Source organism: Cydia strobilella, chromosome 9 (assembly GCF_947568885.1).
Source record: "Cydia strobilella chromosome 9, ilCydStro3.1, whole genome shotgun sequence".
In the NCBI taxonomy this organism is placed as follows: domain Eukaryota; kingdom Metazoa; phylum Arthropoda; class Insecta; order Lepidoptera; family Tortricidae; genus Cydia; species Cydia strobilella.
The window spans coordinates 4,997,692-5,012,135 of record NC_086049.1 but is presented as its reverse complement, the minus strand read 5'-3'; the positions used below and the strand labels follow the sequence as shown (position 1 = coordinate 5,012,135).

General features: G+C 35.5%; 1 protein-coding gene across 2 annotated transcripts in view; it reads right to left on the bottom strand.

The window, feature by feature from the left end:
- The window catches only part of LOC134744083 (uncharacterized), a 175,189-nt gene that overhangs the window by 137,349 nt on the left and 23,396 nt on the right, over nucleotides 1-14,444 (bottom strand). The gene's annotated exons all lie outside the window — the stretch shown is intronic.

The following is a 14,444-nucleotide window of genomic DNA, read 5'->3' as shown; positions in this document are numbered from 1 at the left end:
CTACGCGACATAATCATCTATGGGTCATACACATTTGACGACTGGTCTGGCCTAGTGGGTAGTGATCCTGCCTGTGAAACCGATGGTCTGGGTTCGAATTCCGGTAAGGGCATTTATTTGTGTGTGTAAGTATTTGTATAAGTATTATATATATCGTTGTCTGAGTACCCACAACACAAGCCTTCTTGAGCTTACCGTAGGACTTAGTCAATTTGTGTAAGAATGTCCCTATAATATTTATTTATTTATTTTATTTATTTATTTCACTCGTTCGCGTCTGTCTTGTAAACATAGCAAAGTTTAGGGAATCTAAAGCTAATTTTATCGATGCACCCTTACAGGTGGGATATTTCTAAATATTAAGGGAATGGCAAACTAGTGCGAATTAGACAAGTGTGCGTCAACCGTGAACGTCTTCAGTTCCCTGAACCGCAATAACGATAATGAAACGCTACTCTGAACTCGACACGTTTTGGCGAAGAATTAAAAAAAAAAACTTCTTTAATTGTTGAACTTGGGCAAATTAAATGTCGTTACAATGGAATTACGGCTATTGAAAAGGGGTAGTTAAAATTTTAGGAATTGTTCGACAGATTTATAATTTGGATTGTGAATTAGTGCCCGAATTAAAGTTATTTTCACCACACCAGCTAATAAAGACTGTTTATATACTTAAAAAAACTGATGAGAAATACATTTTATCCACAAAAGTGGCAAAGTAAAATCTACTTAATGCAAATATTGAGTTGTTTCTTCACGTTGGTTGGTATAATTGTCTTTTAAGCCTCCAGTTCATACGAAGCTATATATGACAGTTATAAAATGCATCTCTATTAAAGTTCAAATTTAAATTAAAAAAAATTTATATGACATGCACTAGAGGATTAAGTGGTGATTTTGAATGATACATATTAAATATCGATTTTTGAATCTGATTTGTAATGTTTTACCATTTTAGTATTTTTTTCGCGCGGGTATGGTAAAAAAAATTCACCCGAGTGCCTTGAACTGAAACCCTCGCAGCGCTCATTCCACTGATTGAACTACTTGCTACGCTCGTGGTTCAATTCCGGGTTTGTAAAAATATTCTACCATTTCTCATAAGTGAGTTAAGCTACTAAACTATCACATGCACTAAACTACATAATTACTGCGAGCTGAAACATGTGGCAGTAACCCCGTTCAAGTGGCACACGACTTGCCACTTACTACTTACTTACTTGCCAGTTGGAGCACAGATTTGTTAAATACGATAAATTTATTAGATACGCCAGAAGGGCTAAGATGGACGGCTCTTTATCATTTGTCACCATGCCTGTCACGTTCTAACAAGTAAGTGCAAAAGCGACGCATGACATGACAGATGATAAAAACGCAACCATGAAAAAAATTGAATTATTATTGTCTTTTATGACTTGTGTTTTCCTACATGTTTTCTTATAGGTACCTGCTCTTTTTCGGGTTTTAACTCTTCACGTTAGGAATTAATTGTTACAAGCGGGTGAAAAATTAATATTAGTCGTAATTACGTCGAAGCTTTTACTCATTTTTGTACACACATCCTTTTTCTATCCCAAAAGCTAGCTAGCTCTAGTTAGAGGAGAGTCATTTTTGTTTTTCTGTCTGAGTATGACCTATTTATGAGAGTGGAGTATCTGTCAGTTAATATAATAAAATATTTAATCTACGGCTGAAGTACACATGAACTTTGGTGCAGTTGAGACTTGTATGGAGCCCGGCAATAAGGAAACTTAGATCATAATAGAGCTCGCTGAATTGTTATGAGATTTGATTCAAACTCAGTACGTGGTATTACGGGCACCAGTTTGCTCTCAAATACTATTTTAATGTGGCTAAATTTAGATTTAGAGGTATAATACAAATGTCAGCGGTATACGAGTAGGTTGGACTAGACAATCACATTCGTTTTAATTTTGTAAAATTACCTATTACCTTAAATTGTTTAACAACTGCGACATTTTATCCGATTGACGACTTTTATGACTTAATCTTTTGGACGGCAATGACCGATGTATACGCACCGTAGGTTCAACGCCAAAGACCGATTAATCGGTCATAGACCACAGAGCAACACAGACCTACATGCATATGCATAAAGTTCAATTTCAGTTTTGACACTTGGGTGACGTGGCGTCTGCATGACTGCTTTTGTGTTTGACACGGCGAATTCCGCCAAGGGTGTCACATGTGCAGTGCCGAATGTGGGCGTTTTCTAAAACGAATATTGAAAACCTGATTCTCAGAGATCCTGGTGTTTTGGGTTCTTCAACTTAGAATCACCAGCATATTCAATCCTGATGATAAAAAAAGTCTCAAAAATTTGTATGAAAATTGCACATTCCACGACGTTACGCACATACAAGTGAATTTTTTTTACACAAAAACGTGACCTAATGGAATGGTCATTTTTAGACATCTTATTTTAATGGCTGGATGGAGAATGCAGTCAATTCTGAGTAGAATGAGCCCAAGAATGTCCAGATTTGAAAGAATCAGGTTTTTAATATTTATTTTATAAAACGCCCATGTACCGTACTACATTTTTGAAAGCACCCCGAGAACGAACCTTACACAAACTATCACTCAAAAGAACCCAAGTATTTACTCATTTGCCTATATCCTATATATCAGATAAAAGATAAAGATAAAAGACATTTATTCATAATGATCACAACATAAAACACGCTATCACGACATCACGCTATAAACACTGGATAGGTCTGTTAATTGTCTTTAACCTACTAACTATATGTACCTATAGCACAGATAGGTCTAGCCTTTCTAACAGGTCCTAGCTCTACATAATTGGACTTTCCCAAGTGATACGCAGTTAGTGCGTGCCTACTAACATCAACACAATGAATTAACCAATTTTAGACCATATGCCATTACAATAAGGTCTTTAAGTAGCCAGTTTTGTAGACGATTTTACTAGCGACATGCGGATTAAACTTGTATGGCATGATAAGGTACTAACGAGAATCTAGTTTAGTTTTTATAGTTAGTACTAGTACGAGGTAAATAGCATAAAGGGGCCCACTGACTATCAGTCCGCCGGATGATATCGGCCTGTCAGTTGTTTGGAACTGTCAAATTTTTGTTCTAACTGACAGGCCGATATCGTCACCGTACAGAAAGGACACTTCTTACAAAACTGAAGTTTGACAGCGATTCAGGGACGAATAACGCTGTCACTTTCTAATGTATGGCACTATCCCATTCGGCTATTTAGGGTTGTCACAATTCAAGTCATTTCTTATCTGTGGTCGTGCACGCAAAGGGACGTCAAGTTGTGTCAACCCTAATAATTGCTCGGAGCAATGCTGCTGAGCGGAGAAAGCCCGAAAGGAGGAGTGTCCCCCCACTGGTAAATGTTTGAATTTCCAACATCAACTAAAGTTATTTCGAAGACAGGTCTCACAAAAATACCTTTACAATAATAGGCGATTGGAACACTATTCAGGAATCAAATGAAACATGTACTAGGCCATAAATCTGGGCTATACGACAATACTAATTGCCGGTATTATCCGCACAATGCCGCGTAAATCTAGACGTGACTATGCTCAGATTAGCGCCGGAATTTGTGACAACACTACCAGCTTCCATTATTTATGGTCGGATTCTGGACTACAAAACGGATGTTGTTGTAACATACGACAAACTGACGATTAATCAAAATGGATTCTGGACTAAGAACAGTTGTTTCAATTATTATGTTGTTGTCAACAACAACAACCCTAGAGTTATATTGACCGGGATATAAACCGTGATTACCTTTTTTTTACCTTTTTTACCCGGTCAATATGTCGAGTGAAACTAACCGTGAATCATTCAAAACTCTAACAACAACCCTATTGCTGTTGAAAATGGCAAAATCTATGTCGATGTCCTGTATGGGTAATAGTAATTTCCTGCAGCGAAGTTGAAAGCAATGCTGTAGAGAATGCTCAGACAATCCGAAAGTAATAAATGAAACACACTTACCCGTATTTACACGGGTGTGTGGCTTTCCTTCACACTCGGTCCTGTTTACACATTGATTAGTGTTTATTGCGAGTTTGTACATTTGCTACTTGCGTTACATGCATTATATACTACTAATCAATGTTTAAATAAGCCTCAGAGTTAATGCCAGTCACGTTTACCCCGCAGCTAGACTTATCCGCATTGACCTTATTTTCACTAGACTTTTATTGACCGGGATATGGACTATGATTACCTTTTGTATTGTTTTCGAGCTCCCGATACTTCGAAGCAGTTACATGCATCTTGTTCACGGGTAAAATACGGAATATGAGCAGCTCGAAACGATACAAAAGGTAATCACGGTCCATATCCCGGTCAATATAAGTCTGACTAGACTTATATTGACCAGGATATAGACCGTGATTACCTTTTGTATTAATTATATCTCGGTCAATATAAGTCTAGTGAAACTAATCGTGAATCATTCAAAACTGTGACCTTATTTTATTTTTAAGCTCAAAATTAATTCTAAAAGGCTAATATATTATTTAAAAAGCTGCTATGACATAGTGTCCCACATAATAAATCTTATCTAATTCGCACAATAGGCACTAATAGCGGGTATTGTCCACTACAATACGGCACATAATTCTAATAGCCAGCTATTTACCCCTTTATTAAAAGAAAAAAACAATAACTTTGGTATGAACGAACCTTTGATGTCTATTTAATTTTAATGTTTAGTTTATATTTATAGTTAAAATATAATTCTATTTATTTTTTAAATCATAAGACATACTAATCTATACCTTCTGATATTCTTACAATAATTGGTGATTCTAATGCAGGAGTGATAAAAGCTTTTATCAATTTTTTCTCTGAACAAGGATGTTAATTACTTACAACGTTTGTAAATACTATTCTACAATACTAAATTTGGAATTTAATAATAACTATGCAATGTATTTAATTGAATAATTTAATCCTAATATTTTAATTAATTTTAATGTTATATATAAACTGAATTATGCTTGATATGTAACATTTAAAATATTATGAATAAATGACTATGACTATATTTAGATCAGTACGGTTTTTACTCACTATTATTTTTAGTCGCTTTTGGCGACATGTTTCGGATTCTTTGGGAATCCTTCCTCAGGCACGAGTGTCCGCGGCGGTTGTACGTCGTGAAATACGTCTCACGATAGTTTAAGTTTGACTATGACTATACCCTGTTCCGTTAATTTTATAAGCCCACATTATTTAATTCTGTACGCTAAAAACAATTTGCGTTGCATCCCTTTCCATAGAAGAGATATTACGAAGTCTAGAATTCTAGATAGATGTAACTTATAGTCTAATAAGAGACTGCAGATTAAATAAACCAAATATCTCATTTTGTTATATTACTTCAGATTTTTAATTTAAAACCCTACTGTGCTTTTTAGGGTTCCGTACCCAAAGGGTAAAAACGGGACCCTATTACTAAGACTCCTCTGTCCGTCTGTCCATCTGTCTGTCACCAGGCAGTATCTCATCAACCGTGATAGTTGGTGATAGCTAGACAGTTGAAATTTTCACAGATGATTTATTTCTGTTGCCGCTATAACAACAAATACTAAAAAGTACGGAACCCTCGGTGAGCGAGTCCGATTCGCACTTGTCCGGTTTTTTTATTTTCACTAAGCTACGACAGACTGTTGTTACAACTACATTGTGGAAAAACAAAGTGTGAAAATAAGTCTAATGAAATTAAATTCTTTGATGTCGTTATAGAGAGAGACAATGATTGAGCGAGAGACGAAGGAAATATATAAGAGGATAAGACAATTTTATCAAATAACCACTCAGAAAGGCGCGAAACCGGCGCTGTCCCCGTAGTCTCTTATGGCTCACAAATAAGATCGTGTCAGATATTTGCGGCCTTCGTTGTGTAACATATTATTGCATGCGACTATAGTAGCATCGTATCGTTGTTACAACAACATTTTTTACCATATAAAATATTGTGATCTATTGTACGGTCACAAACTTTAATTTAGATCCATGGGTTCAAGCTAATTTGGTTGTCAATACTAACGTATGAAATGTCCAATGTAAATAAACCCTAAATGGCTCAACAATTAAAGTCCGTGGCTGTATGTGTACATATTAAGATTTGAAAGCAGTATCTGCGATAGTTTAAAACAATTTTAATGGCCCCATTATTACTATTATTTTTGCTTGTCACTATCAAATTAAACAGCTTAGCATTTTACCCCCTTATTCAATTATATTTTATCCCTTTCTTACAAATACATAAGTCAAAATAACAGATAAAGACAGACGATTCATAGCTAATTCAGACCATTACCGCGTTTATTAATAACGCCAGTTTAAATACTTTAAATCAACGTGCGTGAGGAAAGAGAAATGGTAATGGTATTGTCTGAATACAATATACATAGGCACAATTATCTCAAATAAATAATTCTTATCTCGCATATTCACGGCTATAATTCACGTATTCCATATCTTGACAGTGTTATTAGTCATAGTGACAAATGACAGCTGTCACCTTTAATTATTCCGCGAGGCGACCTTAATCGCTACTTTCTTATACTGTGCAAGTTATGGAACCCTGGTATTTTATACTGAGGCCTACATAATATAATATTATTATAATGCGTGCTAGTGGTATTACAGTTATTAATAGGTATCATTTAACATAAACACTTCTTGCATACACTTTCTGCAGCTTAAATTTTATTTTACTTAAAATTAGTATGAACGTAAAGTATGAACTTAACTACTCGTACTAACTTTATACTAACGCAAAGATATCATGAATGATTAGGTGCAGTATTAATTCGAAAACAGTTTTACGAAACTTATTCTAAAGCATCTTGAGATTTGTGACATTGAATAATTGTTCAGTTTTCTTCCCATCACCTTAAACTCCGAAGATAACAATACTTCCGTGCGACACTGACATCAGGTATTAAATACAGTGGAATCATCATCTCCTCCTAGCCGATTTCGGTTACAGCGACTGCATTCTACCGCTGAGAGCGTCGCTGGTGCGCTCTCAGGTGACTGACATAGCCAATTTTTGCAGCGAATGTGCGACCACACTCGCTGCAGGTAATAATATAATCCTCTAATAATATTATTGTATAATTATATATAATTATGTATAATTGTATACAGTGTGAACAACTACATACATGAAAACGGGTCACTCACATATTTCATATCGAAGATTGCTCATGTTATTTGGTGAAACTCGTTTTGATACATTTAACACACTGCAAAGATAATGGTACGTTACAAAATCCTACCAACATGATAACTTACATATAATTGCTTATCCAGGTTAAAATCGTCGTCAATAACAACCCAAAGGTCGATTCATCACAGCAAAGAGACGAAGTAAATTTAAAACCCACAATTTCTCTTATTTGGGTTCTGTCTAGCTCGTGACTTTTATTTGTCTAGGAGATTATTCTAACGTAGATGTGTCTTTAAAAAAAAAACAAAACTCTAGTGACAGTCCGACGCTTGCATGTTATACTAGATAGCTTCTTCCCGCGACTTCGTCTGCGTAGAATGAACTTCATTCAACGAAGAAGATGATTAATATAAACTATGTTTTTTCCCCGGGCTTCAAACTATCTCCATGCCAAAGATTTATACGGTCAGCGGTTTAAGCAGGAAGAGGTAACCGACAAACAGACGGAAAGACAGTTACTTTACAAATTTTGAAATCGGAAATCTACACCTGGACAACCTGTATCTAGAAGCATGCGTCGATATGTATGCGAATTCTCTTAATAATTACGAGAGGAACATTTATTTTTATTTTTCTCTTTGGAATAAAACATTAAACTAGAGATATTGATGGGATCGCGCGTGAACTCGATTATAAATGACGATTATTAGTGTTAATTAAAACTGAGTTAAGACCGTAGCGTAGCAGTACAGGTAAAGCCAGATATGAAAACGGTTTTGAACTGCACTATTTTGGAGAAGGATCATAATAAAATATTTATTAAATAACTTTAATACTTAATAACCTGATGATATCATAAATTAAACTTGTTCCGTTAGGTACTTAAGAAATTGGCAAAAACACACTTAAAAATATTATGACCATTTCAAGAATGTTATAACATAATAATATTGTAAAAATGTTGTAAATAGATGATTTAAACTTTTAAGATGTTTAGACATTATTATTTTACGAAACTTGCCGACCACGAAACGTCGGAGCTCATTTTACAATTTATTGATAGGTATGCGATTAAGTCCCGTTTTCGTAAGATGTACCTAATCTTGTAGATCTCGAAAACAATTTTTGTAATTCAAAAAGAAAAAAATAAATGAAAAAGAGCTTAAATGTTTTTACATACTTCTATGTACTTACATGAATGATAATATGCCTATCAAATGTCTCTTTTTCATTCCTCTCAGCAAAAAAAAAATCCAGTTCCAAAATATTTATCTTTACCTCAGCATATGATTAAATTGAATGCTGGCACTTAATCGCGCCAAATGTAAAGTAATACCTAATCCACACAATATTGCGACAGTGATAAATGTCATGCGATATTAGTTACACGTGTCTCCCTCCAAATTACTTATTTGATATGTGCTTAGAAAGTATTTCGTCAATTTCCTTGATAAAATGTGTGACGGAGTGAATGTCATAACTTTACTATAATTTCATTTCATTTTAACTGTGTTTTTAGAGAATTGTATTCAATTATTTTTTCTAAAAATACACAGTTAAAATAACTTCAGTTGAGTCGTGAACCTTACAATTAGTAACTTCCAATTGGTACTTTGTCCGCGTAGCCATTATTACATATGAATGTTTACTGTAGGTACCATAGAGAAATAAGTAAGCTTAGAGTTTTATTATATACCTACACGTTTACAATAAAAATTATTACAATTACAATAAAATTTGTAATAAGATTTAAGCTTAATAAATTTTAAGTTAATCTAGTTTTATACGTTTTATCTTACTCGTCATACAACTTTAGTATTATTTTAAGCAAAGGAAACTGACATATGGAGGCTTACCTACATATTTCTCTATGACTGTACACAACACAACAGCAATTCTTCTAAACACTACAAGGGTATCCATTATTTCGTAAATAAAAACAAAAGGAAAACTTTCCCCGGTCTACAGTTTAGGACAATTGAAGGCAATGTCTTTACAATTCAACAATTCTTGGCTAAACATTTCTTTGCGGCCAACTTTCTCGCAAACAAAGGAATGACGATTTCCTGAGAGAATTTCGTTTATTTGTACAACTTTATTGGAGCATTTGTTTTGAATCACGAACTTATTAGGGTTCTACCAGTGTTTATGATAAGCCTCTTATTTTATGTAAGAAACAAAGCACCTTGTTAAATCTTGCTAAACATTAAGGGTCGGTTGCACCAAACTGTTTGTCATCGTTAAAGAGTTCGATAAATTTTATTGTATGGAAAGTTTCATAGTAAACCGCGGCAGCGCGCCGGGTGACGTTGATCAGTCTGTCAAGTGTGGAATTGCGGATGGTGCAACTGGCACTAAGAGTCACAGAAACATAGCCGCCACCTAAGTTATGCTCTCGTTTTAAAACGATATACTGAAATGACATGGAATGAAACTTGACATGAACATTTGAGTAGGTAAGTTAATACACATTGTAAAATTTCTATTCGGTCTATTTTCTTTATAGATAAGTGCAAATCCGACTTGCGCCCCGAGGGTTCCGTAGAGATCTAATCAACCGAAAAACCTATAAGAGAAACCAAGTTTTGGCGATTGTGAGATTGATTGCTATCAGCGGTTCTGTGGGTGTATTTATGTTTCAAATCAATCCATAAATATTTTACTGGAGGCGAGTATTTTAAGTTAATCTAGTTTTATACGTTTTATCTTACTCGTCATACAACTTTAGTATTATTTTAAACAAAGGAAACTGACATATGGAGGCTTACCTACATATTTCTCTATGACTGTACACAACACAACAGCAATTCTTCTAAACACTACAAGGGTATCCATTATTTCGTAAATAAAAACAAAAGGAAAACTTTCCCCGGTCTACAGTTTAGGACAATTGAAGGCAATGTCTTTACAATTCAACAATTCTTGGCTAAACATTTCTTTGCGGCCAACTTTCTCGCAAACAAAGGAATGACGATTTCCTGAGAGAATTTCGTTTATTTGTACAACTTTATTGGAGCATTTGTTTTGAATCACGAACTTATTAGGGTTCTACCAGTGTTTATGATAAGCCTCTTATTTTATGTAAGAAACAAAGCACCTGAACCTAACAATCTTGCTAAACATTAAGGGTCGGTTGCACCAAACTGTTTGTCATCGTTAAAGAGTTCGATAAATTTTATTGTATGGAAAGTTTCATAGTAAACCGCGGCAGCGCGCCGGGTGACGTTGATCAGTCTGTCAAGTGTGGAATTGCGGATGGTGCAACTGGCACTAAGAGTCACAGAAACATAGCCGCCACCTAAGTTATGCTCTCGTTTTAAAACGATATACTGAAATGACATGGAATGAAACTTGACATGAACATTTGAGTAGGTAAGTTAATACACATTGTAAAATTTCTATTCGGTCTATTTTCTTTATAGATAAGTGCAAATCCGACTTGCGCCCCGAGGGTTCCGTAGAGATCTAATCAACCGAAAAACCTATAAGAGAAACCAAGTTTTGGCGATTGTGAGATTGATTGCTATCAGCGGTTCTGTGGGTGTATTTATGTTTCAAATCAATCCATAAATATTTTACTGGAGGCGAGTATTTTAAGTTAATCTAGTTTTATACGTTTTATCTTACTCGTCATACAACTTTAGTATTATTTTAAACAAAGGAAACTGACATATGGAGGCTTACCTACATATTTCTCTATGACTGTACACAACACAACAGCAATTCTTCTAAACACTACAAGGGTATCCATTATTTCGTAAATAAAAACAAAAGGAAAACTTTCCCCGGTCTACAGTTTAGGACAATTGAAGGCAATGTCTTTACAATTCAACAATTCTTGGCTAAACATTTCTTTGCGGCCAACTTTCTCGCAAACAAAGGAATGACGATTTCCTGAGAGAATTTCGTTTATTTGTACAACTTTATTGGAGCATTTGTTTTGAATCACGAACTTATTAGGGTTCTACCAGTGTTTATGATAAGCCTCTTATTTTATGTAAGAAACAAAGCACCTGAACCTAACAATCTTGCTAAACATTAAGGGTCGGTTGCACCAAACTGTTTGTCATCGTTAAAGAGTTCGATAAATTTTATTGTATGGAAAGTTTCATAGTAAACCGCGGCAGCGCGCCGGGTGACGTTGATCAGTCTGTCAAGTGTGGAATTGCGGATGGTGCAACTGGCACTAAGAGTCACAGAAACATAGCCGCCACCTAAGTTATGCTCTCGTTTTAAAACGATATACTGAAATGACATGGAATGAAACTTGACATGAACATTTGAGTAGGTAAGTTAATACACATTATAAAATTTCTATTCGGTCTATTTTCTTTATAGATAAGTGCAAATCCGACTTGCGCCCCGAGGGTTCCGTAGAGATCTAATCAACCGAAAAACCTATAAGAGAAAGTTTTCGCGATTGTGAGATTGGTTGCTATCAGCGGTCACAATGGCATAGTATTTATTTATATGTGCCATTTTCAACCAAAAGGGTACTTATTGTCGCTTGTCAGTAAGGCGATATTTCCATATAGATTCAATTAGAAATCTACCTTATCGACAAGCGACAATGTGGTACCTTTTGGTTGAAAACGTCACATATATTGCGACAATTTTAAGTGTTTTTTTTAGATAAAAAAATAGAACCCTTCTTTCACAAAACTACACCTCCCAACTAGGGAACAAATCAAATTATTCTATGGAACCCGGCCGGGTGGTCTAGTGGTCAGAACGTTAGCCGCGTAAGCTGAAGACGCGGGTTCAATTCCCGCCTCGACCACCGGTGCACTTGGTCACTTTTTCTTTAGTTTATGTTATCTATATCAGTTTACTACACCTCCCATTCCCAAAGTGTACAAAGAGCGTTAAATTTTCTTTGTTTTCTTAATAATTGTTTGTTAAATGTACAGTAATAAAACGAATGGTAGCCACGCTCAACATTCATTGCAGACGGAGAGCTAGCACTACAAAATAGTATATGATAATGAGAGCAACAAAAACTGACAGTTACAGTGACATTCGGATGTCAACTGCAGCAAAATAATTGTTGCGATATTATCTGCTGCTGTATCTATTTCCTTGATAAAATTAGTGACGTAACCGCCGCATTACTGCCGCAGTCATGACGTTCAATTCTTCACCCATTTTTAGGGTTCCGTACCCAAAGAGTAAAGGAAACTATTACTAAGACTCCACTGTCCGTCTGTCCATCTGTCTGTCTGTCTTCCTGTCTGTGTGTCCATCTGTCTGTCACCAGGCTGTATCTCATGAACCGTGACAGCTAGACAGTTGAAATTTTCACAGATGACGTATTTCTGTTGCCGCTATAACACAAATACTAAAACAGAATAAAATAAATATTTAAGTGGGGCTCCCATACAACAAACGTGATTTTTTTGCCGTTTTTTGCGTAATAGTACGGAACCCTTTGTGCGCGAGTCCGATTCGCACTTGGCCGGTTTTTTCAAGGTTACCAGGTACAGCGGCAGCATCAACACCACCACAGTAATGTCGCAACATAAATGCGGCTTAAGTTGCCATTCGAACGTCAAGAATCTGCTCGTACTACAAATACTACAATACAATGCTCTCATGATCGTTATCATATAACATTTCCCGGGACTAGCTCTTGGTCTATCGCCCAAGGCGCCGTAATAGTAGCCATTGTGCTAACAATGATTTATTATTAATTAAAATCATTGGGACGGAGCAGTTTGTTGATTTAGGTAAGGGGTTTCGATTACATTGATTTACGGAGAAATTGGTATATAAGTCTGTTTAATTTTGAAAATTACCCTTGTACTGTTTTTTACTTTACATTAAAATATTTTTACCACAGTTTTCATTTCAGTGTGTGTGTTCATGTGTTTATTTCAGTTAAAATAACCCTGCCCTCCCCTCACCCTTCTTTATTATCCCCCATTTTACCACTTGCACCATCCCTCTAACCCGGGGTTAACCGTTTAAACCGTTAACCCAGTGTCAAATTGTACTGGTAACCATGGTAACAGCAGGTTTAACCGGTTAACCTCGGGTTAGTGAATGATGCAAGTGGCCGTGTCTTATTATGTTTTCCGTAGTTGCCATATAACTTCAACGATTATGACGTCCAATCCGTCACTCATTTTATCAGGGGAATTGACAATGACATCATCATTCCTAACGGCCAGAGATTGGTTTTTACCCCTTTATTTTACTAGCCTGAATTCAATTTACGTTTTATCTCTTTTATACAAATACGTAAGTCAAAAGGACAGACAAACGATTGAGGTTAATTGAGGCTTGTACCGCGTTAATGAAAAACATAACTTCCGTGAGACACAGATATTATATTAAACATATTAAAACGGTCCGCCAACGCTTGCTCCTGATGATGCTATTCAGTATCGAGTGAAACGTGTCGAGCAAGTTTCGACTTAAAACAAAGATAGATATAACTCCGTAATAGATGGATACAGTCTAAGGAAAAAACGTGACTCGAAAATCAAGAAAATTTGATTCTCGTTCAGAGGGCGCTACTAGTTTTGGCCTACAGTCGTATAGATGGCGTTGACGGTTTCGTTTGTTATTTAACAATTTTAACGCATATCAGTGAAAGAACATGGGTCAAAATCATAAAAATAATTAATCCAAATAAAATAAAAACATTTATCTATATTTAAATACATTCTATCGTATTTTTATAAATCTTCATTTTTAGTTTTAAAGTGTGTCGACAGATGGCAGTGAATTTACTGGGGTTACAAAATTTACTATGACAGTACCGCTCTAGTATAAGTTACTCTATGCTTAAAATATGTGAGTGACCTGTTTTAATATACCTGTTTAATATTAAGAAATAACGCTACAAGTAGTCAAACGCATTCTTTGTATGAACTCCTGTATTATTTTGTCGCTGACTAAATAGTCAATCATAACCAACATAACGAACAAACTATCATTCATAATATCAATCATCGGTATGGAACAACCATTAATTAACAAGAAAATGAAAACATAAATCTATCACGTTCACGCGTCCCTCACCATCACCTCCTTTTGCGTTGTCGGTAAAAAGTGTTAACACCACACTGGCCATGTAGGATGTTTTACATATTTAGCAAATCATTTTCGTAAGCTCGTATCTTCTGCACTCTTGCCATTGCAAAAGCTACCTTATTAATCGGATATAAAGTTCATATTGGCGTCAATTGAAGAGGACTGTTAAAACCAAACTACACTGATCATGTTGGAGGTATTA